This window comes from Parasteatoda tepidariorum, chromosome 6 (genome assembly GCF_982258835.1).
Source record: "Parasteatoda tepidariorum strain Cologne lab strain chromosome 6, Ptep-v5.0, whole genome shotgun sequence".
In the NCBI taxonomy this organism is placed as follows: Eukaryota; Metazoa; Arthropoda; class Arachnida; order Araneae; family Theridiidae; genus Parasteatoda; species Parasteatoda tepidariorum.
The window spans coordinates 77,459,633-77,487,260 of record NC_141760.1 but is presented as its reverse complement, the minus strand read 5'-3'; the positions used below and the strand labels follow the sequence as shown (position 1 = coordinate 77,487,260).

Sequence of the window (27,628 nt, the reverse complement as noted above, 5' to 3'; positions counted from 1 at the left end):
CATTCGTTTAATAAAAACAATCATAGTGATGCGTTCATTACAAACTATTTCGTCTATCGAATCTTAACCATTTATTTCTGCCCTCTTTTTAAAACCTTGTAAAAGAATCAGTTCAGCTGGTTTATTTCGGTTAAAACAACAAATGCCACTTCAGATTGAAGAATAAAGTTTATTTCACCTTGGTGAGAAATTAGATTCGCTTGCTAAATTCAGTGACGCAATTTTCTCTACAGCAGACATTACTGTCTTCACCATGGCATGTCGAGTGTCCAAATCTAATGAAAAGGACGCATTATTAGTTTTAAATCAGAAATGGAAAGGAAAAAGTATCCTTATTTCATTAAAATATAGTATGCTCACTTTAATGTATTAAAATTTTGTTCTGTAATTTTTTTAAAAATATTTTATTCAATTTAACTTTACCAGCAACTGTTTTGTTGGAATAAAATCTGTACAAATTTTGCTGGAATAAAACATGTTACATTAACAAGAAGAAAAAAAGATGAAAATCTCAAAGTTTATAATCAAAGCTTTCAGTACAAAACTATTATTATCTCGGATGATTGTTACTACTTCAAGCAAACAAGGAATGGTTATACCCCAATATCCTATTCATATCCGTTTTATATCCGGCATTTACCAGCTAACCCAAGTCTGAGTTTACGACTATCAATTCTGTATCCTTGTAATTTTGAACCTAATCCAGAAGACAAGGAATTTCCTGGATCAAGCATTGGGACAAACTAGTCTTCATGCTATACTTTGTGATAGTACTATCTCGTATTTTCGTTACATGGGAAGGAAAATGACAAAAACATGTCATGGTTACTCCAACAGTATGGGGAGTAACCATGATCCATTTTCCATTGAGGATATTTTACGTCAGCACTGTGGTCGGTGTGAGCCTGGAGCAGAAATCACATCTCGCTAATATTATTAAATATATAATCAGATCAGCACTGCCTAACACGTCCACTTAGAACACGCAATTTCGCTTAAGTTTTGCGTTGAATAGCCTATTCTGGATTCTGTACAATCAAACTCAACATACGATCCAATCTAATAGAATTACAGATTATCACGAGCTATTATATTATTATTTACGAATGTGTTCTTCCTTTAAAAAGAGACTTGAATACAATCCTAATAATTAAATAAATTGCTACAACATTCAAAAAATTTCTTCGAAAATTACTTAATAATTTCTAATTACTTAACATTTTTACATTTGAACTGTTTACTCTTTATGCTTTCATATATCTTACAAGAGGTGTTAACACAATTGTTCGAATATATAACATATGTATTATTCCCAAGCCATTAGTTACTATTGTGGCCTAAAAAATATAAATTTATCCTTAAAAAATGATTAATATTCTTGTAAGAAACTATTTTTACATTTTTTTACCAAGTGTCATTGTTATCTTAGCTTTGATGATTATATGATTTATGAGTCAAAATAAATAAATATTAACTTATAATAGTAATAAAAGTACAATAAAAAATATGAAATAAAAAAATTTTTTGGTAGTCATTATCTTGAATGTTTCTTACTTTTATCGACCTATTCAGATATTTTTTCTTGGTGTGATGTGTTTGCTTCTTTGAAAGAAATAGCTTTGTAAAGTGCCACGGGGTATTGTCCCTGGAAATGAAAAGATCCTTATAAATCTGATAAGAAGCCACAAACTCTTTGTCCTCTTTCTACTAAGAAAGAGAATCGACAGCCAAAACAAATCTTTCCGTTGCCAAATATCTGCAACAAAAAATCATGTTTATTTTATCGTGCTGATGGGAAAATAATGCGGTGTTATAATCATTCAAATTTGCAAAAAGTTATTGTGACAATACTCAAAATTAGTCGTTATTACTTCTATTAAGATATATGTTAGAATAATTTGTTTTATAACTGTTATAGATTAGATATTAATTCTTGCTAAGACAGGTTTCTGATTGTCACATAACAATAATTTTGCAAACCTGTAAGACTCAGTTTCTATTTATTTCTTCACTTGAGACATGCTAAAAATTTTAAACACTAATTATGTCCTTGTATAATTATTTATATTTCAGATTCACACTTATTCATTTCTTAAAACAGATTTCCGTTTTAATCTCCTGAATAGCTTAATCTTCTTCTGTTCAATTCTTTAAATTTTCAGATGCTATATTAAATTTATATTTTAATAAGAATAAATACTTTAACCTGTAGCCCTAAGAATCACAGAGTGAATGAAAACTGCAAACTAGGAATTTGTTTTTTCAATTGGGAGGTTTTGTTTTTCCCTCGCTTCGTTTAACGTCTCTCATGATTGCTTCTCAGTCATCATTGTTTATTTTTTTCAAAGTCGATACTTTTTTAAAAAAGAAACATAAATCACTTCGAAATAAATTATATAACTATTATGATTTTAAGTAAAAGAATTTTAATAAAATGAATGCAGAATGCTTGTTACAATAAAAATTAAATAAAAAAAATTATCAACGACATGTAACTATGATCATATATCATTCGGAATGGTTTATATCTCACTTGGATTAATTATTTTAGCTTTAAAAAAAATTATATTTTGATTGAAATAGTTTTTTTTGATAACTTTAAAGCTGGCAAATCCTGATTGGTAATTTAAATAACATTAAACTACTACTTTACTAATAAACTATATGTTTTTTCCTCTCTTTTCTTTGTTTCCTCTCTACCATCATGATATGTTAAATATATTTTTATTCATACATATTAATTTTAATTAGTAAAGACAAAGAGCTTTATTGACTATATTTATAATTAAAAACTATTACATAAAAACTATATTTATTCTTAATTACTTCCCCAGTTCCAAAAGGAAGTCTGATTCATAATAATAAAAATATATGCCAAATGCCGCATAAATATACATATATACCATGTATATAATAAAAAATATCGTACATTACAGATAGGATTAAAATAATCTCATCTTAGACATTTAAGTAACTTTTAATGGTGAGTGGGTTAACAATATTTGTCGTTGCAAAGCATTATAAGTAAACTGTTTTAGTCCCATACATAATACGCCACATTTTTAATAAGGAAACATATATAGCATTTTTTAAAAATAAAATTTAGGTATTCATGTACAAATATATAAATAACTTCTTCAACATTTTCTAAGAAATTTCATTTCAGATTTCTCTTACAAACAGCTGACATTTATGCATGAATAAAAAGAAGCTAGTAAGTCAACAACCAACTAGAGTTGTTTTCAAGAAATGTTGCTTTGACCTACAATATAAAAAAGGGCATATATTCCATACTTTATATCCATCGGGAGTAGCAAGTAGTATACACTGGAAAGAGTTGCTTTTGCAATTCGATTTTTTTATTAGAATCTGAATAAAGTAAGGGTAGCTTAATGTCTTCCGTATTGAAGCTAAGAAGAGATATATTAGTTTTTATGTATAATACTTAGACCATGCATGACTTAATACTTGACTTAAAAACGGTGGGGAAAGGTTATAATATTTCTTTATCTAAAAGGAAGATAGTTCTGTAAGACACGGGATGACACCAAATAATAATGATAAAAACAGGTTTTAAGAAAATATTATTTATTAACCCAGCTAAAAATAAGCAACTGAAATTTTTTTTTAAAAATGCAGTTTGAAGACTGTGGGGATTTAGCCGATTCTGATGCATGATTCTGGTGGCGAAAGAGCAGCAAAATTTCTACAGTTTGTAAATTGCAGTAATCTGAAATATGCAATTATATTAATCTAAAACTTTCCTCTGTAAATGAATAGTTGCATTGACACAGGAGCCAGACAATGGATATTGGAGTTGGGTTCTGGTTGAAATTTTTCATATAAACCATGGAATGTGGCATAAGTAACCAGCGATCCATTTATCGTGATAAATCTATACATCTATACATAATAATAAACGCGGCTGTGTGTGTGTGTGTCTGTAATCACAATATATCGCCCCAGAAGCCTCGCCCGGGCACGAAACTCGGCCCATAATTGTGTTTTGACATAATGAAGAAGTATTTTTTTTCTTTTTCAAAAATTTTGATTAGTTATTTAGTTATCAGTCATTTTGTAAGTCTATGCTTTTCGTCTGCTTTTTCGTCTTCAAAGAGCCATATTCAAAAAACTATTAAAAAATGCATATACTTTTCCCCACTCTTATAAATGTATGCTAATGCGAACCTCACAATTGAAATATTAATTTTCGACAACTTAAATCAATAATATACGAAGGAATTAATAATTTAATTGTAAAGTTCGCATTAGTTTTCATCTATTAAAGTGGAGAAAAGTTTAACTTTTGTATTAAAAATGTGGCAACATATTCGATACGTAAATAGAACGCTTCGCTTTGATATATTTGTCGCTGTTCATAATTGTTATAATAAGTTTTTCTTCTTCTTTCCACGCTCTATTTTTTTTTCCTTAAGCGAAGACGATAATTTTTATAGCGATATTGTAGTACTTTGTACAACTAAAAATTCTTTTCACAACACTTTAAAAATATTTACTTTATTTTCTTTATATATATAGAGAACAGTCGGCAAAGAATTCGATTAGGTTGAAAAACATTTCGCTAAAAAGGAACGAATTGGGTATAATATGAAAAAAACACAACTACTTCGATTTAGTAGGAACAACATATGACGCAATGCTAAACGAATGGAATTTAGTTATTGTTTATTTAGTTATTGTTATTAGTAGTTGTTGTTATTTGTTTTAGTTGTTGTTGTTTATTTAGTTGTATTTATTTTCAATAACTTTTCTTTATAATGCAATAAAATCTGGCGAGCAGCTATTTGAATGATCGAACACTTCGTTTGTTTATTTGTGGCTTGAAGTTAGGCTCGCAGAAAATGCCGTTCATGGGTTAAATTTAGTAGGAGCAACACAACCTGTGACGTAGCTATATTATACCCAATTCCAAAAGAAAAAATAAACAACTTAAAGAATAAAAATGCTGATGCCAGCCAATTTTTTGAAAGTTAACTTAGAAATAACAAACCAAACGATGTTAAATAACAAACCAAACGATGTTAACAAAATGACGTAGAAAGCGCAACTAGATCAAAATTATACAAGCACAACTAGATCAAATTATAATAACTGAGTGCTTGACGTAACAGATATAGAAATAGAATTTGATACCATAAAAAATTATATAGAAATAGAAATTGATACCATAAAAAATTTATTCGTTTTCGTGTTCTTTTCATGTATTTAGCATTTTAGTTTTTTTTTCTTAAGCGTTGTAGCTATGTAATTTCAAACATCCTCAAGAGCTATAACACATCTGCAGCAGAACTGGATATGAAGACAAAATTGCTGGACAGGAACACTTTAATTGTCCACTAATCTTTAAAATCTTCTAATCTTTGTCCACTATGTTTTAAAAAACTTTATTTGTGAAAACCTTCAGCGTGGCGGACAGCTGGCCGCCTTAGGCGGCTAGTGAGTAATAAAAGACGTTTTTAGCTTCAAACAGCTCTATAGTGTTGCCATCTATGCGCGATTGATAATTTCGTATTCTAAGAATCCAGGGTCAACGATTGGGGAGTTTTAATATAAAAACTCTTCATGTGTGCAAGGAATAGAGGGAATATTGTAGTTTTAATACTGGGATTTAAGTCCCCGTTTAGCTGGTCGTGATGTCGAAATACTAGTCCTCTCAGCAATAGTATTCACCCTGCTGCGAGTAAATAAGTTTCTTCATTATAGGTGTTTGATTGGCACGGAAGAAATTCTGGTTGTTGGACAGTATTAGCTGTAAACAGTCAATAAACAATTTTTCTCGCAATTTAGAGTTTTAATATAATCTTTTTATGGTAATTGGTCAGTTTTTGTTGAATATGGTAAAATAACAATTAAATAAATTTTAATTTAACCGATTTTTCTGTGAAATATATAACAGCACAAAAGTCGATATGCATCTCCTGTGTTTTTCGCCTTAGCTTTTGGATTTGTCTCTCGTTTTTTAAGCTTTTAAGAAGTATTTTAAAAACAGCCAGTTCTATAACTCTCATGCTCATTAAGGTTCAAATAAAAATACTAAAAAATATATATTTAATCCATGGTTGGTGAAATATCGAAAGATAACGCAGCCAAAATAAAGCCAACCCCCCATAATCAATATTAGGTTTGAAAATACTTTGGTGATCACGAATCGCCAACAAGACTGTGAGAATTAGTACATATAACCATTTAACTGAAACATATTTGTTGTAAGAAATTAATAATAAAGAGTTTTAAATAAATTTTTGTCTTCGATTTGGCGCAACAGTGAATTAATGAGTTTACATTAGTATTGAAATAAAAAAATTAGCCGCTATATTGATCTATAAAAAAGGAATAAACTATTTTATGATCGCTTTTATAAAAAAACTGACTAATAGATTTAATTTGAATATAATTTATTAATAACAATTAGAAAAATAAGTTTCAGTAATTGTAGAAATGTTAAAAGGTAGGAAATATGTAATGATTATTGTGGCATCACAAGGTGTATTTGAATAAATTACAATACTTTTTTAAACAACAACTAAAGACTACTTAAAAAATTGCTTCACGACTGCTGCAAAAAAAAAAAAAACTAGAGTAATTTTACAGCTGAGATTGCACTAAAAATATTTACAGTTTACTGTGGAATAATTTCAAAAAAACTTTACTTCTTCTGAAAAATTATAATACATTTCTAGCTCAGGGTCGCTTTATTTATTTTTTAACTACTATTATTATATTCAACAAAATATTAAGTTTAAGAAGATAAGTTAAGAATTGTATGAGTCATTCCTGCACTTTAGTGAATCTAAGTGTTCAATTTATTTCTTCAAACAATTTATCCTTCGTTTTAGTTTATATCTTTATTTTACTCTTAACGCAAGCTGCTGATTGTGAAGAAAAAGCTGATGTGGCAGAATTTATTCCTGATAATAAATTATTTTTACTTTTTTTCTGCGCATGAATTCGATTTCTTTTAGAATATTTACAATAAGAACTATTATATAAGGTTGAGTTTTTCCCATTCTTTAAATATTTTTAATAACACTATGCAATTTTAATTATGTTGGTGAGTCTTACGAAGAAAAAAGGTAAATTCATAATTACAAATTACAATTATTAAAAGCAGTCTGAAAAAACTTAAAAATATTCTGAAATTTGTTTAAATAGTAAATTTTCGATATTTGGTGTATGGAAAGATATGTTTCTGTGGCATAGAGAGTACATTGGAATGTTTTTAAAACTTTTTAGGCGTTCAAAAATTCAAGGAAACGTTTTCTTATGCTTCAATGATATTCAAATTTTATGTAGAAGAAGAAAAAAACACTCCTTGGGTACAGAAAAAAAGTCTACCCGTGTCATCAGCAGTTCAAAGGCAACAATAATAATTAGCAACAAATTTAAATCGTTTCATGCACGCATTAAAGCATTTAGCGTCACTATTTTTTTTAAATTTTATTTTCAGAAGTATCACTTGTCTTATTTTTAGAAATATACAGCGATAGTGATTTGACAGAGTAATGATACCCCTCGTATAGAGGGTGGGAATACAAACAATTGGTACATATAAAATATAATATACAACAAACTATAGAACGATAAAAGAATGTCAACAAGAATAAGTATTTAAAACGTAAACTCGAAATTGAAAAGTTGAACTTGCATTTAAAAGTAGTTTTAGAGAACAAAATATTTTGAAAACAAAATTAATATCAATGTCCCTTTAGCTTGTAGATCTAAGCTATAAAAAGTTTTTTCTCTCCCATTTATTGATTTTATATAACCGATAAAACCAATAATGCATTTCTAAACCCCATGGAAATTTGTTTGGGATAATAACTTCAAACCATGCATAGTTTATTTTCGAAAACTATTTTTAATTTTCATTGGGTATTGTACACAATCACAAACTTAAAAATCCTATTTTAATGGCTACATTTTACGAAACTCGCGCGTCCAAACATTTATGATTACTTAATCAATAGCAACATTCCCTGTCTGAAAGAATTTCAATGTATCCAAACAATATACATCATGTTTCTGTAATCCTTCTTTAATGAGTTTGTAGGAATTTCTCCGCTAGAACTACTCCGTGATTAAAATTAGGGAATTCTTCAACTCAGGAAATTCCCTGTTGACTTTTCGTTTCCCTGTGCCCTCAAGGGCTAGGTCAGCGTTTGACCACAACTGACGTGATGGAACAAACCATCCAGACACTTCCTAAATGGAACAATAACATGGACTCACAGAGCTGTGACGAAATCTACACGTCCTCAGTAATCTAAAACGGCGATGAATTCATCCGGGTACCTGAAAAGGATCCCTGCTTATTTAGTATTAACGAGCTGACTTCTATTCCTCAGAGTTGGGCTTCGTGATACGTTTCAACGATCGGAACTATAATTAAATTATCTTTCATTTCCCCCGCCCACCTCTTCCTGAAGCATACGAATGAGCCGGAGACCGAAACTCGCATATAGTGATGCTATTAGCTAACCAAATTTTCGTTTAAACTGCTGCTTTGATAAATAACGCTAAACAACGACTGAGAATTTGATTGCGGGTGAGAAACCATTCCATTGGGAATTAATTTCCGACTCTACTTTTCCATTTCAGCGCAAAATAGAATAACAAATGCACATATCCTTGCTTAACGTGTAGCGAATGCTGGCATTAGTTACAGAAACTTTGTAAAAAGAAAATTGAATTGGAAAAGACTGTTTGAATTAAACAGTGAAATTAATCTCCGATTGCCCTAAAGGCAGATTGCAGACTTCGGAGAATATGTTACTGCATATTCAATGAAAGATTAAGAAAGGAAATATTTGTCTTGCTTTAATTTTTTTTTGAGACCTGATCTAAAAGTGTATAAAATAGTCACAATATTCGATTTTTTATAAAATTCTATCTTATAAATGCTTAAGGTATATTTAAGATTATTTAATTGAATTTTTAGAGAAAAAAGAAATATGCACTCTTGGACAATCAGCCCTGTGCCATTTAAGCCCACATTTAATTCATTTAAATTCTCAGTAAAACCACTTCAGAGTGGATCAATAATATCGGAAAAGAAAACGAAGTCCTCCCAAAATAAGCGTTGTCTTCCTAGAAAGTCATGGAGGTTACGGCTCAGTAATATCAATATCAACTAATATCAACCCGCATTTGCTTTACATAGAGAGTAAGACCACGAGAACACCTGCCACGGTTAGCCTGATGGCAAGGGGACTCTGTCCCATGATCCGTCTACAACTGAGGATATTTCATGTCAGCACTGTGGTCGGTGCAAGCCGGATGCAGAATTCGTATCGACTGGGATTCGAGCCCGTTTCACTCTTAGACAATCAGCCCTGCGCCATTTTAGCCCACATTTAATTCATTTAAATTCTCAGTAAAACCACTTCAGAGTGGATCAATAATATCGGAAAAGAAAACGAAGCCCTCCCAAAATAAGAGTTGTCTTCCTAGAAAGGCATAAAGGTTACGGCCCATTAATATCAATAACAGCGGCAATATGGTGGCAATGCAGTTAGTGTTGAGCACTGGCCGCATTAATTTCCGTTAGATACTAGCATCCATCAGCCAGAGACAGGGTGGAGTTTTATGGGTTTACGACCCAATTTTATGTGTTTACGACTACTAATGTTCAACTCCGGAGCCTTGTAATTTTGAACTCAATCCAGAAGACAAGGGAACTCATGGATTAAGTATTGGGAGAAATTTGCCTTCGTGGAGGACTTTTTGATGGAGCTAACCCGCATTTGCGTTACATGGAGAGGAAGACCACGAGAACACTGGCCACTGTTAGTCTGATGGCAAGGGGACTCTAACCCATGATCCTTCTACCACTGAGGATATTTCACTGTGGTCGGTGCTAGTCGGATGCAGAATTCGTATCGACTGGGATTCGAGCCTGTTTCGCCGCATTGGAAGGCGAGCGCTCTATCCCCTGAGACATTGCGGATCATGTGCAATCATTGTTAAATTTTGACACCTTGAACCATAATAAAGTGAAAATGGCTTAAATCGCTCTAAGATAAACCACGCTTTCGTACAGCGTGAGCAATAGTATTATAACAAAAAGTTTAAAAAAGATGATATTACGGATAAACCTATCACCATGTTTTGGTTCAGGCGACTCCTACCTGGGTATTTTCGTTAAAATGGGTATTTTCCTAATTTATTTAAAATAGTACCGCTGTCCTAACTTTTCACTCAAGCTGATACCAATCGGTCTAAAAGTTTTTTTCACTGACAGTTCTTATCTTCTTTTCACTAATTAAGATTCCGATAATATGACAATTATTCTCAGTGATATAATCCCTGTGCAATCACTGCAAAATATTAACAATTAAAATCATAATAAGGTTAAAACTGTATAAACCTCCTATGGTGTTAAATGGAGCCATATTGTCGTATAGTCAGCGCTATAATATGATGAAAGCAAGCTTAAATGCGATAGTATTGATGTTTATGCTGATATATTTTTACGATGGATTAATGTTTTGACTGATGTATTCAAAATGGCTGACTGGTCTAATTCCTCACTCAAGCTAGTACCATTCACTCTGGAGGTTTTTCATAATGACAGTTTTCATATGGTTTTCAAAATTTTTTATTATTATAACATGACAGTAATTCTCAGAAATTTAAATATTGTGCAATTCCGGTTAAATATTGACACTTTAATCCGTAATAAGTTGAAAATAACGCAAATATTTTTAAGATGTAAACTTGAACCATATTTTTATACAGTTAGAACTATAGAATCACGAAAGCAAGTTTAAGAAATATGATACGCCTAGCGATTAAACCTAGTACGATGTTTTGCATCAGCAGACTCCTAAATTTCTAATTGTGTATTGTCGTTAAATTGTGTATTTACGTTTTTACTGATATATTCAGAATAGTGCCGAATTCCCTAACTTCCAATACAAGCTAGCACAAATCAGACTAAAGAATTTTCACAATGACAGTTCTTATACGGTTTTCACAAGTTATGATTACGATAATGCGGTAGTAATTCTCAGTGATATAACCACTATGACATCACGGAAAAGTATTAAAACGTCGAAACACAATAGTGTGAGAACAGCTGAAAGCACGTTTAAAAAGTACCATAATATGGATAAACCTGATACTATGATTTGGTTCAACGAACTCTAAATTTTTAATCTGTATAGTATCATTAAATAGTATATTTATTTTCTTGCTTTGATATTTTTATAAAAAATGAGATGAATAGTGACTTTTGAGGTGAAAAATAGCAAAGTCTCTGTTTGTTCTTTATCGAAATAAAATTGATACCACATATTTCTCTCCTTAAAAATGTCATCCACACAAACTTGATAAAACAATATACATTTTGACTCTGACATGAAATATACTTCATTTCTTCCACAAATAAATTTTGAATGCAGCAGGAAAGCGGGGTATCAATCTTAAAAACTGTCCTGAGAATTTTTACTTTATTTATTCATTTGCAAATTGCTTTGGATGAATATTTTTTCAACACCAAATAAATGTTTCCCTATTTTGCCTGAAAATTCTTAGGAAATGCACTTGTTATATAGTAACGCGAAACGTGAATTATTTTTGTATCATCACTTAAAATTTTAAGAGCGCATACAGATGTTCAATTTTTTTTTCAATTTAGTAAATAATGTGGCAATTTTTTGAAAGAGTTAAAGACTCCATCTTTTCTAAAATTGATTTTGTTAAATAACATAAGTTTTAGGTACTTTACTGGGTCTTTTAGGAACTTTACAATATAAAATGTGTACATTTTAAGTGTCTTTTCTTTGTTACGAAAAAGCTTTGCTTTTAAAGTAAAGGGTGGCTAATACCAAATTGAATACGAACTGTCCAAAAAACATAAATGTATACGCTTTACGAATCCTTTTTATTCCTTCAAGCACTGACTCTGGGTGAAATTATACTGTAATTTACTTGTTACACACTTTTGTCTACTAAATAATGTGGCGAAAACTGTTTATTATCTTTTTTATTTAAAACAGCATTCATCTATAAATGCGGAAAAATCCGGAACAATCACTCGAAAGATTGAAACTTAAAAGAATTTTGATAGATCATGCTCGTTACCGTAAAGGAAACTTTCACTTCGTAAAAAAATCTGATTATTTTGATTATTAATTTAATCAAATTTGTATACCTATTTATTCATAAAATTTTTACCTCTGTTATGAGAAAAATATTTGTGATCTCAATCACAATATTTATTTATATAAAATTTTAAAGGAGACCTCGAAATCGCAATTGAAATAGTGAAAAAAAATATTTTTGAGCATAAGTGATATATTTGCGTTTGAAGATTCTAATAAATTTTCAGCTTCAGAATTATTTACTTCTCTAAAGAATTTTTCTATAACTATTACTGTTTAGTTTTTGCTAGTGTAATAGTGATGACAAATATATAATTATATCCCTGATAATAATATAATAAGTATAATTACTAATTTTCAATGATAAATTTCAAATGCATATTTATTAAACTAATTATTTTATTTTTTTACAAAAATGCATAGATAAAATTTAATTTTTTAAAAAATTGCTGTTTGGCACTCTTATTTTAAATACCAGATTCTATTACGTCACTTACCATTTATAAGCGTTTATAAGTTGGCAAAGAGGTTCACTCTATTCTCTGTAGCAATAGATGATTCGCTGTATAATTTAAGGTTTTATTCATAATTGAATTTTTTTTTTAGTATTCTCTAGAAAATTCTAACGTGTCTTTTCTTTTTCCATTTTAATCGCAATTCGCTATTGTCGATGGAAACATGAGCAACTGTATTCTCTGTTTGCTAAAAGAGCTTTAATAAACCTGATCTACTGTCCGAATTAATCTCAATATTTTTCCTGCGACAGTTATCTATTTTCTCGCGTGTTTATAGATATGTTTCGGTAGCCGTTGCATTTAGTTTGCAAAGACGGCGCTAATTTTCCAAAAAGTCTGATCTAATGCATACAACCTTCATCCCATCTACTTTTTTACACTTTTGAAAGTATTTGTTTTGCAGTATACTATTTTATCAATGTATTTTATTTTTAAGGTATATTTGCAGTGCGTATTTTATCATTTGATCAGTTTTCCGAAAAACTACAACCTTTGTTCTTTCGGGCCTTATGCCATTAAATCTTAGTTTCAATTTATTCATTCTTATATCTTAAAATTAACTAACAATAAATGTATAAAGTTTAAGCATGGTGACAAAATGAATTCAATATTATTTAAATACACATAATGAGGGGGACAACATACCAATATTTTTTCCCTTTTAGAATATATTTAACATTTTAAAGCACATGCCATCGCTTTATTATAATTATATAAATATATATATATATATATATATATATATATATATATATATATAATCAACGTGGTCTGCGAAGAATCATATAGAATTTTTTTCAGTTGAGTTTTTTATTTCAACTGTTAAATATAATGAATTTGATGATGTATAGAAACGATTATTTTAAAAATGTGTTTAAAAATATTTCAGTTTTATTATAGCTAAAAACAAATCATTATGTATACTTTTCTCACGTTTTTTTCTCCAAAATTACCATTTAGTAATACATCAACATATTTTTAAAAAAATACCACGCTCTACTTATATTCAACATTCCTTAAGGAAAATAGGAAAAAATGATTCATTAATGCAATGTTAAATGATGATGTAATTCAAATGTTTAAGCAAAACTATTTTACGAAAACGACGGAGCAATAAAAATTCTTTTAATACCGCAATTTCAAAAGCATCTTAGCTGAAAAGGCTAGTCTTTATTTTACGCTAACAAGAAAATTCGTTTCGTGTCACTGGAAAAGTTTGACCTGCTAGTAAACGCACAAAATGGTTTGCTCTTACTAGATGTAAATAAAGTAACGATGTAAGAATAATGGCTTGAATCACGAGCATCGAGAATAAACACCACATGTCGTTTTCTCATTCCAGTTAAAAAAAAAAATATTTAAAACGAAAAAAACAAGAAAAACTAATTTTGTTCGTATAGTGCCCCTTTTTGAAATGCTTGCGAGGAAAACGACCTATTCAACAACGGAGAAAATATTAATTCAAAAAATAATTTTAATGCGTTAACTTTTCTTTCGAGTGCCAAAATTATTGCTTGGTCTTTCAGGGGTCCTCTGCGCAATCTTAATGATTTTTCTCTTAGCCATTTTTACAGTAATTTATCAATAACTCGATGGGAGATGTGAATCATTATTCCAGCGAATCGCTTTCCAAGTAGAGAAATAAAAGGAAATCTTAAAAAAAAGGTTTTCAAAACTTTCGAGTCGTAATTTTCACAAAACTCAATTTCTTTTTCCATACAGCAATCATTCTTTCCTTTCATGGATAGGAAATTAAAATCTGAGATATCGGTAGGGTTACTTGAAAAAGTAGAGATTTGTCTTTTTATATTTGTTTTTCTTTCAATTTTTCATTTTTATTTTTTTTTATCCGTTCAAACGAAAGAACGTGTTCTATATTGCTTCGCTTTTGAGAGGATGGCGAATATGTTCCGTTTTGCTTATTTCATTTTTCTGGTTCATATGCGAAGCGTCAGAAGAGTAAAGTAGATTTATTTTTTCTAAAACAAATCCGAAACATTTTTGAAGAAAAGGAAATCAAATTTGCTGCTGTGCTAAATTTTTTTAATTTTGAGTTGCACTTAGTTTGTAAATAAGGAATTTTCCTGAGTTTTATTTCGGAGTTTTAAGTAATATTTTTGAAATGTTTGACGTTAACTTTATTAATTTGAGAAAAAAAAATATTTTAATTAAGTAAAAACAGTCATTCATTTCTATTGTGTTTAGATTCAAGTTAAAAAGCAGTTTTTCGGCTGCAGTAATATTTTATTTATCATGAAAAGTGAGATGTGAAATTTAAGTAAACTTAATATTTTTGAACCATTAGGTATCAAATATTAAAATGTTTAAAGATATTTTTAAAATGAAACACGCTATTCAATCCATAACCACAAAATACTTAGAATTTACTTTGATTTAATGAATTTCTTTTATTTTATTTTTATGAGGTATATTACATTTTTTTTCGTGAGAAATTGTTTATCTACTGTCTTATTATTTTTATAGGAAAAAAGTGAAAGAAAAAAATCTTTATTATAAGACCTTTTAATGCATTTTTATTTTAGCGTTATCTCTGTCCTCAAATTAAAATTTATAATTACAATAAGATCTGACGTACTTAAGAGTTATTAAAATTATTTTCAAAACAAAATATGAAAGAAGAGTCATTAAATTAGGATGCATGTAAGCGATATTTTTAAAATCAAGTCCGTTTGTTTATTGAATCTGCACAGGTTATTAAAGTAAATTCAAGCGAAGTTTAACGAAATTGAAGCGAATAGATATTAAATATTATAAAATTTTTTAATGCAATTGGCAGATTTCTAAAAGTTTTCTTATTAAATTTTAAATATTTTTTATACAAGAAAAAACATAGATGCTATTTATAAGATTTTATATTTATTTTTTTCTCGTGCACAGTTTTTTGTATTTTTCAACAATAAATTTGGGAAGGTTTTTACAGTGTAAGATGATCAAGAAAATATTTGAGAGTAAAATAAATTTTCAGCAGTCATTTAATTTTGTATTATCAAAAGCATGAAAAATTGCCTATCAAGTAAAATAATGTTAAAAAGAGTCGTTATTGCTAGAATGAGAATTATAAATAATTTATGTTCCGAATTTTATCTATTACTTATGAGGTGCCTGCAGTTAGCTTCCTTATTTAAAAAGAAAAAAAATCAAATTAAAACATAAACTTTCGTTTTTTACACTCAGAATTGCTGTAATAACTTTTAAGCTGTAGAACAATGTTTAATTTGTTTGGTAGTTAAAATTCTTTCTGGTCCGCAACTTAAGAAAAATGAAAACCCTCAAAATAATCTCAATTCATTAATTTTGAAATTCTATAACTGCTGTACTGCAGTAAGCTTTTTTTCTTTTTTAATTCCTTTTCTTTTCATTCTTAAATGTTATAAAGCAAATATGAAAAACGTGTGAGATGATCAGGAAAGTTTTAGTGAATGAAGTAGTCAGTCAATTGTCACATTATTTTGCGCAAGCTAAATCATAAAAATTAAATAAATAAAAAGTTTTTTCAACTCAAAAGTTGTTCATTCTTAAATAGCTCATAACTAGTTTAGGTTTCGAATCTTTTGTACTAACTGAAATTAATTAATAACAACAATATTCTTTTCTCACCCTTCAGTACTGTTGTAAAAATTTTCGTCAAGAATGTTTATTTTTGTACATAATTTAAATTTTTTTCTGTTCTACAAAGTAAAAGGAAAACAAAATTGATTTTAAATGCAGCACCTGGTTTATTCCGTTTCTGTAGTTCTCTAAAATCCTATTTTAATTTTATTTTTAAATTTCGAAGAAATATGTAATCTGGTAAAAGTTTGAAGAATTGTGAGATGATCAGGAAAGTTTCAGTGGACAAAATAGATCCCCAGCCGTATTTTATCAAAGCTAAAACTTAAAAAAAGATCAAATAAGTAAAAGTAAGTCATTGTTTCAAGCATGGTATTTTAAATAAATTTTTGTTAAACTTCTCTTCAAATAAAATCAGCTTACATGCATTATAGATTTAGAAGTATTCTCGTGTAAAACATTTGCCGTCGTTAATCTTTAAATTTATCCCCTTTCTTTAAATTTATTTGAATATGCTTAGAGATGCATGCTTGGTGTTGAAACTTTACACGATTTTCTGCGTGATCATCAAGTCAATAATTAAGTATAAAATAAATTTTGTTGAATACCAAAATGCTGTAATTAAAACAATGATGTATCAATCAATGACTAGACTTTAAAATTTCGACTAATAAACAATAATATTTTGCTTAAAGATCTATACACCTTTTTACATGATTTCTAAATACCTTAAATATTAATAACAGAATATAAGGAGCTGTTTTGATTTTAAAAAATGTTTTACTTGGTTAAAATCATTAAAGCTGTCGTTAAGTTATTTTTCTGCAATTTTTTTCGAAACATTGAAGGACGCTGCTTTCTAGTGTTTAGTTTAATTATAATTGTTTTACTTAGTCATAAGGATTAGAATCAATTTAAACAGTGCGACACAATAAATATTAATTAGAAGAACATTATTAATAATAAATTAAATAGTATTTAACAAACTATATTTAGTCAATTATATTATGTGTGTTGCGAATTTAGAAAAAAACGCATGCAAGTTTAAGCATTATCTTGTGAAAATACTTTGGTTTTTCTAATTCCTATCTCCTTAACTATTACTTCAGACTTAAATAATTTAACTATTTTAACCCCTTGGGTTTCATCTAAGCTTAAAATGGTTTTTTATAGTAGTTTTTTAATTTGCTTTTCAAGGCATGAAAAAAAGTATTTGCACATAAAGTATATTTAAAAATGGAATAAGATCAAGTTAATCTATTTGTAAATTAAGTTACAAAAAATATTTTATTCCACATTATTGTTTTATTTCGTGAATTTAAACGCATTAATCTTCCTTTTATTTTCAGTACGGGGCTCTACGAATAGATTGTAGATTCAAGATAAAAGATTTTATTGCTTAGAAGCAACGGTTAAATCTATGAAAAAAATCAATAATAGAATATAAAATATAGTATTGTTGCTCATCAATATTTAAAAAAATAAACAATAGTTTATTTAACCAAAATAGTTACTTCGTACCTTGTTGCAGTAATAAAATTTTTTAGGAGATTTATTTATTAGTTTTTTTTTTCTTTTTAATTAACTAGAAACGTTATTTCCCTTTTTTTTTTATCCAATATGTACTGTGTGATATAATTTTTTTTCTTGGCGTAAGAACGCAGTAATTATGTTTAGTTTCTTACGTGAATAATATCAATTAATTTTCTTGGTATATTTTGAAGTTATTTTTCAAACGTGGAGCGTTAATTTTTCACAGAACGATACGTTATATTTGAACAAGCTTAGACCAGCAGGTTTTCACATTAATTTTTAAAAACGTGTGCAAGGAAAAGTTTTGAGTTTGATAAATGGACTTTCACTTAACTTCAAACAGTTAATTATTGGAATGCCCTAAAATATATTTAATGAACATTATATTTATAAAAAATGATAGAATTTTCAAGGAGAATAAAATTTTGTTCAATTAAAAGTTGATAACTTGTTAGATTGTATAAAATCTTAAGTACTTTTTTTTTTATACTTTATTTTTTTATTTTGTAAATTTACCATAACAAGGGTAAAAAAAAAAAAAAACTTTGAGCCAATTTTTTTAAGTAATTTTCAAAAGAGGTAAAAATTTTTTGAAATAAAAACAATTAAAACCGGTTTTAGTTTAATTTTCTTAGATGTACTGAATGAAATTAGTTCTGAGAATAAGTGAAAAAAATCAGGAGTCACAAAATATTTTTAATATTTTTTTTAAATATATGCTTGTACAATGCAGCTGATAAAATTTTATAAAGTGCTTGAAAATGAAGACATTTTTTTTTTAAAAAATGTTTGAGAAATGAAAAAATTTTTTTCTTCTTTTCTTTAATTTTAAAACAATTTGTTATATTACTCAACCACCGAAGAGCCCCTCAATATATTTTTCAATGCTAAAAATTTTAAGTTCCATATGCTGATGTCAGAAAAAAAAGCTCATTAAGAAATTCTATTTTAGTCATTGTGACAATTTTCACAGCTATAACAGTGGTGTTGCAGAAAATTTGCTACAGTTGTTGAAATGGAAAATAGGTGTGCTGATAAAGGAGGGGATAACTACTTGATTGAGACTTTAAATTATTCCTTTGACTGTATGACTACATTGTAATTTTTCTCTTAAAATGAGAAAAAAGAAAACACGTTATTTTGTGACTTTAGGTGCAGTGAATCTGAACACCGTGACTTTCGTTGCATTATCCAGCTTTTCAAAATTACTAGTGCAGATAAGTTTGGCCATCAGCACTTCAGAATTTATAAATGAAAAAAAATTTAGATAGTTACTCTGCCTTTGTACAGTTCTATTTAATATTTTCTAATCTGGCCAAGTCATTGCAAAAATATTGTTCTTGAGAGATTTTGAAGCATATAAGTTCGCTACTAGGAATAAAGATTATGCTTCGTGTTTTGTTCTGTGTTTTTCTTACATTTTGTTTTCTGCTTTTTTTGTTTTATTTGTCTTATTTCGTATATTTTTTAGTTAAGGTGTTCTATTCACGTTTAAATTTTCTTGGGTGCTTATCACACTATTGTATTGATATACTTTGGCTACATTAATATAATATTCTTTGGCTACAATATTACAAAGCACTCCTCAGCTGAAGACAAGATTATATCTTTTCATTACTTTATTTTCCAGCTTTTTCTTTTTAACTTAATTTTTTAACTTAACTGTTCTCCTTTAATAGCTTTTTTTTCTCTCTTCATCAATCTTTAATATATTCTTTTCCATGTTTTCCCCATATTTTTATGCAACTTCGCAGTATGTAAAACTTTATATATATATATATATATATATATATATATATATATATATATATATATATATATATATATATATATATATATATATATATATATATATATATATATATATATATATATATATATATATATATATATATATATATATACTTAAGATAAAATATTGAGAAAATATGGAAAATAATAAAAAATAATGACAAGAGAGGAAAATTATTAAAAATAATTTTTCAAAAGTATTTAAAATATAATTTCTGAAATAAAAAAAATAAAAAAAATTACAAATCCGGAAATCAAAACAAAGAAAAAATGTAATCTCTTCATCAGCCCACACGATTATATCCGCAAAAAGGAGTGCTTTCTAATATTGTTTTAATATAGCCAAAGCAAAATATATCAATACAATTGTGCGAAGAGTACTAAAAAAAATTTGAAGCGAAATTAGAGCACATAAAGTAAAAAATATATACGAAAAAACAAACAAATATATCAGGCAAAAAACAGAAATTAAAATTTAAAGAGATTAGAGAACAGTACATGAAAGGAAATCTACATAGTGAGGAGTGAATAAAATGAACTTACGCGTACCGGAATCTTTCAAGAATGATTTAAAATATTTTCGTAATAAGATTGCCAGATTACAAAATATGAAAACAGAAGCATAAATAAAGTGATATCTTATGGTACGTTCTTACTGCAATACGGAAGCACGTCTAATTTGTTAGTTACCTTGGGTGGGCCCGAAAATGGATGCGCGCAAGGTAATAATATTAGACAGGATAATTTAAAGTTTGTAATTAATAAGTTTGATAATTAAAATAATTGTTTCAAAAAAAAAAGGAAAAAAAACTGGATTTACTCGTTTTGAATTGATTTTTAGCAGAAGCCAAATTATTATTGCTGCTGAAATCCAAAAATTTAGGCTCAAAGAGCAAAGCCCTAAATACACGAAAAAGGAAGACCGAACTAAAAACGGAAACAAGAAGAAAACGAAAGTAAGCTAATAGTAGATAATTTTTTGTTCGGTTTTGTTTTCAGTGTACTATATATATATATGGAGCTTTCATGCGTACTAAAAATTAAAATCCATAAAAAACAAATAATTTTAAGAAATAGCTTAAAAATCTATCCTGAAATAATTAAATTCTAAATCGCACTTACATTTATACATTAAAAAAAAAATATCGCAAAATTCGAAAGTAAGATAACACTACATAAATAAAGCTTAACGATAACTTAAAAATAGTTTTGCTGCTTCTTTTACCTATTAAATACAGTTAATCTGAATATACAACAAAACAATCGAAGAGTAAAAGAATTTAAATAAAACTTCGTTCCACTTCTCTTCGAATCTGAGCAAAAGAGCGCGGGGAATCTTCAAGAAACTGATTGCATCCCAGTTTCATCAATCACTGTCAACAAAGAATGTCTACTACTTAGCCGATATATTTTTCTTTCGTCCTTCTGAGAGATATTTCCAAGAGGATCTCCACTCATCGAAGCTGTTTAACCCACAGCGTCAATTTCTATCCGACATCAATGAGAACTGAGCAGGGAAGGGAATTGTGCAAAAACTCTTTTTCCCTTCCATACTCCAAGAGCGGGTGTAATTATTATCATTTATTTTTTTAATAGAAATTTTTTGGTGGTTGTGATATTATACCACCGTTAAACTATTTTCTTTTGGCATACTTAATCACCAAGAAAACTTGCATTGAAGATATGAGCTTGGCATCCTAACGGGCCTTAATGGCTTCTTGGATCCCCCTATATCATTTCAAGTGAGAAACTAGATGATCTTATTTATATCCGGTAAGCTTCATTGAACATGTGAGTTAAGATGTTCTTATGGAAATGTAAGGCATTAGTGTTTAGAAAAGTTTCGGGTATAAGGTTCGTATTCTGTATGTATTGCTTTGGAATGGAATGAGTTATTAATATGTTAATCGAATTATGAATTTCTCTTTTTTTTTTAAAAAAATAAATAAGGTTTTTTAAGTGTATAATAAAAAATGAGATAAATGCCATTGAAAAACAAAAAATAATCCCGAAGTTGTTCCAAGAGTTTGCATCAATATTAGCAGAAAATTAAAACTTTAAAAAAATTTAAGTTCTAATCTGCATTTATCAAATTATATACGAGTCAGACTTTCTCTGAAGGTGTCGACATCTTTCCAGAAACTTGAGAATTATGTTCTTCTAGATAGCATTAGGTTCTGTAGTGAAATATTCTCCTACATCAGTTCTTACTCAATCAAATTACCAAGGTAAAGATAAAGACTGATGCTGAGTAAAACTAATAAATATCATTTTCGTATAGGAGCAAGTTCTAATACCAATTATATATGAAAATCTAAATTGCTCGATGTCTGGTGAACATAGCGGAAGAGATAAACGTTCAACAACGCTTTAACATTTTTTGATAATTTGCCGTAATTCTGGATGAGCCACGACGAACTTCCGTTTTGCTACTTATGGATGATGTTGTTCTATTAATGTCTTTAATCTGGCAAATTATAAACAAGGCTTATATGAATCCATTCTTTTAAGATATGAAGACAACTGCAGACGTCTTTAGATATCAATCAATATGATAAACGTAAACCCGTCCAATAGACCATAAGTTATAAATAAGCATGAAGTTTAAAGAGAGCTCAATATAAATGAACTCATGAAATAAAGTTACAACTGCTGAATGAAAGAGGTCTTCTTCAGTAAACTGCTTTAGTCCTTAAAACACAAGAATGTGGTGAAAGGTTTCATTTTGAGAAGTATTAGTTTGGCACTGGGAAATATTTTTCCTTAAAGATTTCAGATATTTTCGCACCACTGATCTACAATGAGCAGAGGGTTTCTTTCTCCAATCTATAGTTTCTTTTAATGGTATTTTTAGTTTATTTCTCCGAAATGTACAAATTTAAAAGCTCATATATAAAAGCAAATTTTGAGAGAAACTTCTAGGGGAGTTAGGCTTCATCATAATTAAATTGAATAGGAGCCCATACCCAAAAATATCAATAAATTATCAAAATTAAGCCTCTCAGGGGGCGTCTCCATTATGAATTTCGTATTTCTATATTTCTTCTCATGCTTCTGACTAGTTCACAATATGGAAGCAATCCTAGCTGAGTACGATGACATTTCCGGGCATGGGTTTCGTTGAAATTTCAATCTTGATGATGAGCTATAAGTCCCTTAGAATTTTGTCGTAACATTTCCGTTACGCATTATTGTATATTATTGTCCCATTGTATATTATTGTCCCAAACGTTTACATTTTGACAAAAAAATTGACTAAAATGATTATTTAAAAAAATTTAACTTCAGGCGCAAAACTAATGTCAAATATGAAATCACCACCACCGAATTAGGAAAGATCAAGCGCTTAAATAATAGCAACAAAAATTTGTTCCCTAGTGTAATTTGTAGTTTCAAATCAAATACTTATTTTATTATTGTTCTGGGAGGAATTTCTAGAAATTGCTTACATCCGATTCAAATCCATTGCATTCCTAATGTTTCAGAATTTTCTCCTGCTCTGCAGCTTATAAACTTGTTTAAATCATAAATATCAGTCATGCATAAAAGAAGTAAACTAATCTATTTAAAAAAAATAGTTATCACTAATTCAAGAGAACAAATTAAATTACACTAATGTAAAAATGATTAGTTATTAAAATATTAAAATAGATAAATGTTTGATAAAAAATATTTCTTAAATACTTACGTTTAATTTTTTTTTAATATTGAATATAGCATTATTTAATCCAATCATGAACATAACTTTTTTATACACTTACACTAGCTTCATTTTTATTCAAATAGTTGTAAAAAAGCTAATCTTTGCATTTCCAAATGAGAAAAATACATAATTAGTTGCTTTGAAGAAAAATGATTTAAAGCGATTGCATAAAAATTTTATAGAAAAGCATTCAAATGAAAACATGGCATTTATTTTAAAAAAAGGTACATATACGTTTTGTTTTTATACATTATAGCATTTAATTTATAAAAAAGGTAATAATGATAATTTTAAAAAAGCTTTCATTTCATGATATTTCACTTTAGAATTAATTATAAATTTTTTGAGGCATATGACATTAAGTGAGTATAAAAATAAACTTTTTTTTTTAATTCACATTGTTTTTTAATTAATATTTACTTAACGAAGAATTGTGAGTGTGCTTATTTTATAAAAAGTATTTAGTATGATTCATAAACTATCACCAGATGTTTAAAATATTTAATTATAATTATCATGTTGTAAAAGTTCGGAGTTGATTTTAATATTGATTTCAGTTCTTTTTCTGATCGGTAGTTTACAATCAGATTTGATGCAAGAGATTTCAATAATACTGATACCAAAATTAATTTTACGGATTAGTGAAAATATTACACATGTTTATTTAATTTTTAATTATTGAAAAGTTTAATCTTTTGTCGAAGTCTGCTTGTGCTCATGCATATAAATTATAATGGGTATTTAGCAATATTAATGAATCCTAACAGGGGTTAAAAATCATTTATTACTAAGTCTAATGGAATATTGTAAAACATGATAGTTTGATTTGGTTGCGGACTTGCTGTTTTTTTACTGATAGTTTGCCATAAAAATATTAAATGATATATTGAGAAGAAAAATTTTGGTTAGAACTACAATCATAAGGTAAAATTTACCGAAATTCTTTCTCTATGGGAACACCAAAGAGCTCGGTAATTTTTACCTAAGTGCTTTGATGATGACTTTGGTAAAATTAACAATAAAATAGTGTTTTCTTTTAATCTGTGGCAAAATTTGGTAATGGTATTATGATATCTAAGAGCATATCATAAAGACCATTTATTTGGTTATATAAACTTTTTAGTTTTGCATTTTTTATTAAGCGTGTAATAATAAACGCTGTCATTTTAAAAACCAGAATTTTTGGTTAATCATTAACTTATAAACGGAAAATTACAAAATGAATAGTTAAAATAAAATATAAGTTTTCCGTTTTTTATATCAGGAATGTGAAAACCATACAGTACAGTAATTTTACTAGAAAAATTTTTTCTCCGTGGGACACCAAAAGTACAATTATGTTAATTTCCTCCTTTAAAATGAAAAGATTTTATTATAATATTATCATCCACAAATTAATCTTTTGTTTCCGATTTTGTCAATGGGCTTAATACAAGCATCCTTTTCTCTTCTTTTCGACGAAGCTAAAGTGTAATTGCATAAAATACAAATTAAATTTGAACATGAAGTTTTTCTGTATAACCTTATTCTACTTTATGTTTGCAAATTAATCAAAATTTAGATAAAACATAATTTTTGCAATAATAATCTTGGCGTTCAAGTAGCAGATAAGTTTGAGATTTTGTTGTAGATTAGAAGATTTCGTTTCAGATTTATTCTGCAATTATACTTAAAACTTAATACGTAAATAAGAGCATTATAAGAGCATTATTAGATCAATGTAATTGACCAAAGAATATTATAAATTGTATATTTTATGAAATGAAGATGACATTAATTTGTACATGTATTAGTACTTATTGAATTTAATACTTTATTGTTGTTCACTAAAATAAATTTTGAAATGAATTTCTCTTTAATAAATTAACACATGAGTTAATTAGTTATATTTTAATTTGCTATATAATAATTAGTTATACGTTTAGTTAAATTATTATAAAAATACTGTAAGCAAAAATTTAAAAATAATTAAAGCTTTCCGTGCTTAAATGTAATGAATAAGCCTGAATTTCATCCATGCAGTAAATTTCAATAAAAGAGACTATCATTTCATAACAGTGACATTATCTCAAAATGCTTTTGGAGAAGTTAATTTAAGTTGAACCTTTCACTTTTCGTTACTTTTCTCGAGAACATTAGAATGCTCGCAATTGCTAAATTAGCATTTTTATGCCAGACATGAACTGCTTGAGATTGCGCTTAAAAGCCTTTCCGATTAGCATAAATTCTATTGCAGATGTAAATGATTTCTCAAACAGTTCGTAACTGGGGCTTTTCTCCCCCTCTCTAGTTTTCATCAACCTTGGTCATGAAATTGTGGTGCAAGTCCAGGTTAACTTGTTCCTGTCATTAAAAGGTTCGCGACTTACCGTTGGGGACTTAGTGTTTCAGTCGTTGTACAGAGAAAGAGAAAAGTAAAAACTTTACTTCTACTACTTCGTACAGGCACATTTAGATAATTAAGTCACAGCTAAGAGACAATGGAACAAGCGTTAAGGACAAGCAAAATCTTTTTGATAGAATTTTTTAAGCTGAAGTTCTCCCACTTAAAGTAAGCGCCATTACATGAAAGTTAGCTCGAAATTAATTAAAGTTATTTATGAAGATTTTAGAGAGTTTAAATTGCTTTTTTTCGGTGCACCATGTGCAACGAAATTGCATTTAAAGGCGAATTTTCTTTTCTTTAAAAGTTGTAAATGAATGAGATATTGTTTTCTGAAAATTTAACACTATTACTTATTGTAAATTATAAGTAGTATGTGCGAAATTAATTAATTAAAAGTCTTCGGGGATTTTTATCACTGCAAATCTTTTTTTTTTCATAAACAAATAAAACGCAGTTATGAACTAATATAAGTTTTAAACATATCAATTCAAGTTATTATTTGCCCCATTATACCGCAACAGTAAAACTGTAAATAAAGCGCTGTTTTTTAGAATTGAATGAAATTCATTTTTATTGTAATTTTAAGCAAGTGTGTAAATTGAATTGTATATATATATATATATATATATATATATATATATATATATATATATATTTATTCAAGTCTTTTAGTCTTTTCTAAATTTTATGTTGAAATGAGTTTAACTATTAGATAAAGCTCTCGAATATTTTAAATTTTATTTAAAACTCAAAATCTCACTTTTTAATCATTACGGTGTAGTATTTAAAAGATAGGATTCTGACAAAACATATGGCATAACATTAATGATATCTACAGAACCTGAGATTAAAGCAATTAAATAGCATATTTTTTTAAAATTTCTATATTACTTAACTTATTACTTTTAAGTGAGAACCACAAATAATAGAAGCTTGTGTTTTGGCTCATAAGCAAAAATGCAATGTAAATTTATTATATTTTTATTTAAAATAATTATGTTGAATCAGGCATTTCCGATTTCTGAAGAGAAAATGCTTAGCAGTAATAAATTAATAAATTATTTTTTAACATATTTTAATCAACACTAAAAAAGCCGGAAAAAGTCAAACTAGTCACCTCCAACATTTTCAATATGCATGCGTGTGTTAAGATATAGTGATTCAATTTTCTAATAACAAAAATAAAGACAAGATATATTGGAAGTAATAAAAAAATGTCTAAAAAAAGGGAATACATACATCATTGCTTACTCTGTGATTGGCAATAATATTTAGCTCTCTTGCTCTCTCAGCAATATTTTTCGTCTTTCATCCCTGCCAAAGAAAACTTAAGAAAGCAAGGTAAACAAGACCAGAAAAAAAACGAGAATTGAGTTTCTCTTTGCAACTTGTATCAGGATGTTGTCCCGGACAATCAGGGTAATGAAGATCATGCTCTGATGAAGAGAGCCTTCATCTATCCGGAAATTGCGTACTCGCCTGGATGAGTAAGACAACATAGAGCCCGGTAAGGGACTTGCTGCCGGATACACAGAGCTGTGATTAAATATGCCTCGGACCTGGATACTTCCGCGTCATGTCTCAATCCCTACGAGATAAGTGATTTTGCTGGTTTTCTAAGGTTTTCTGTCAATCGGAAGTCGGATATAGCGTTTGAAAAGGACAGCTGAGACTCGTAGTAATCAATGTTAGAATTTGATTATTCAGCAAATGGATATTCAGTAAAAGAATATCCAAATTTTATTAACACGTGTACAAAGCTACAATTTTAAGGTTTTATTTTAGATATGTTTTTTCAGCACATAAAGAAAACGCTATATTATTATGGCATAATTATTTGAAAGAAATATTATTCTTGAAATCAAATTTTTTAAAATATTCTTTTTAAAGTTAAATTTAAAAGAAATATTTTTACGAAAAATCAAATTGAAAACTATTATGTTTCATTAGACTTAATTGTACATTTTAATGATAAATAGAAGTGGAGCTAGAGTGTTATACATTA

The 27,628-nt window shown here is 28.4% G+C and overlaps 1 protein-coding gene and 1 long non-coding RNA gene across 2 annotated transcripts in view; one reads left to right on the top strand and one right to left on the bottom strand.

Annotated features, from left to right (window-relative positions):
- Positions 1 to 27,628, top strand: part of LOC107452480 (lachesin) — a 180,624-nt gene that overhangs the window by 21,389 nt on the left and 131,607 nt on the right. The gene's annotated exons all lie outside the window — the stretch shown is intronic.
- LOC122268816 (uncharacterized) lies at positions 36 to 27,197 on the bottom strand. Its single transcript, XR_006224698.3, has 3 exons — positions 26,863 to 27,197; positions 1,555 to 1,645; positions 36 to 275 (listed from the first exon to the last, which is right to left on the bottom strand). It is a non-coding gene; the product is annotated as an uncharacterized LOC122268816 (long non-coding RNA).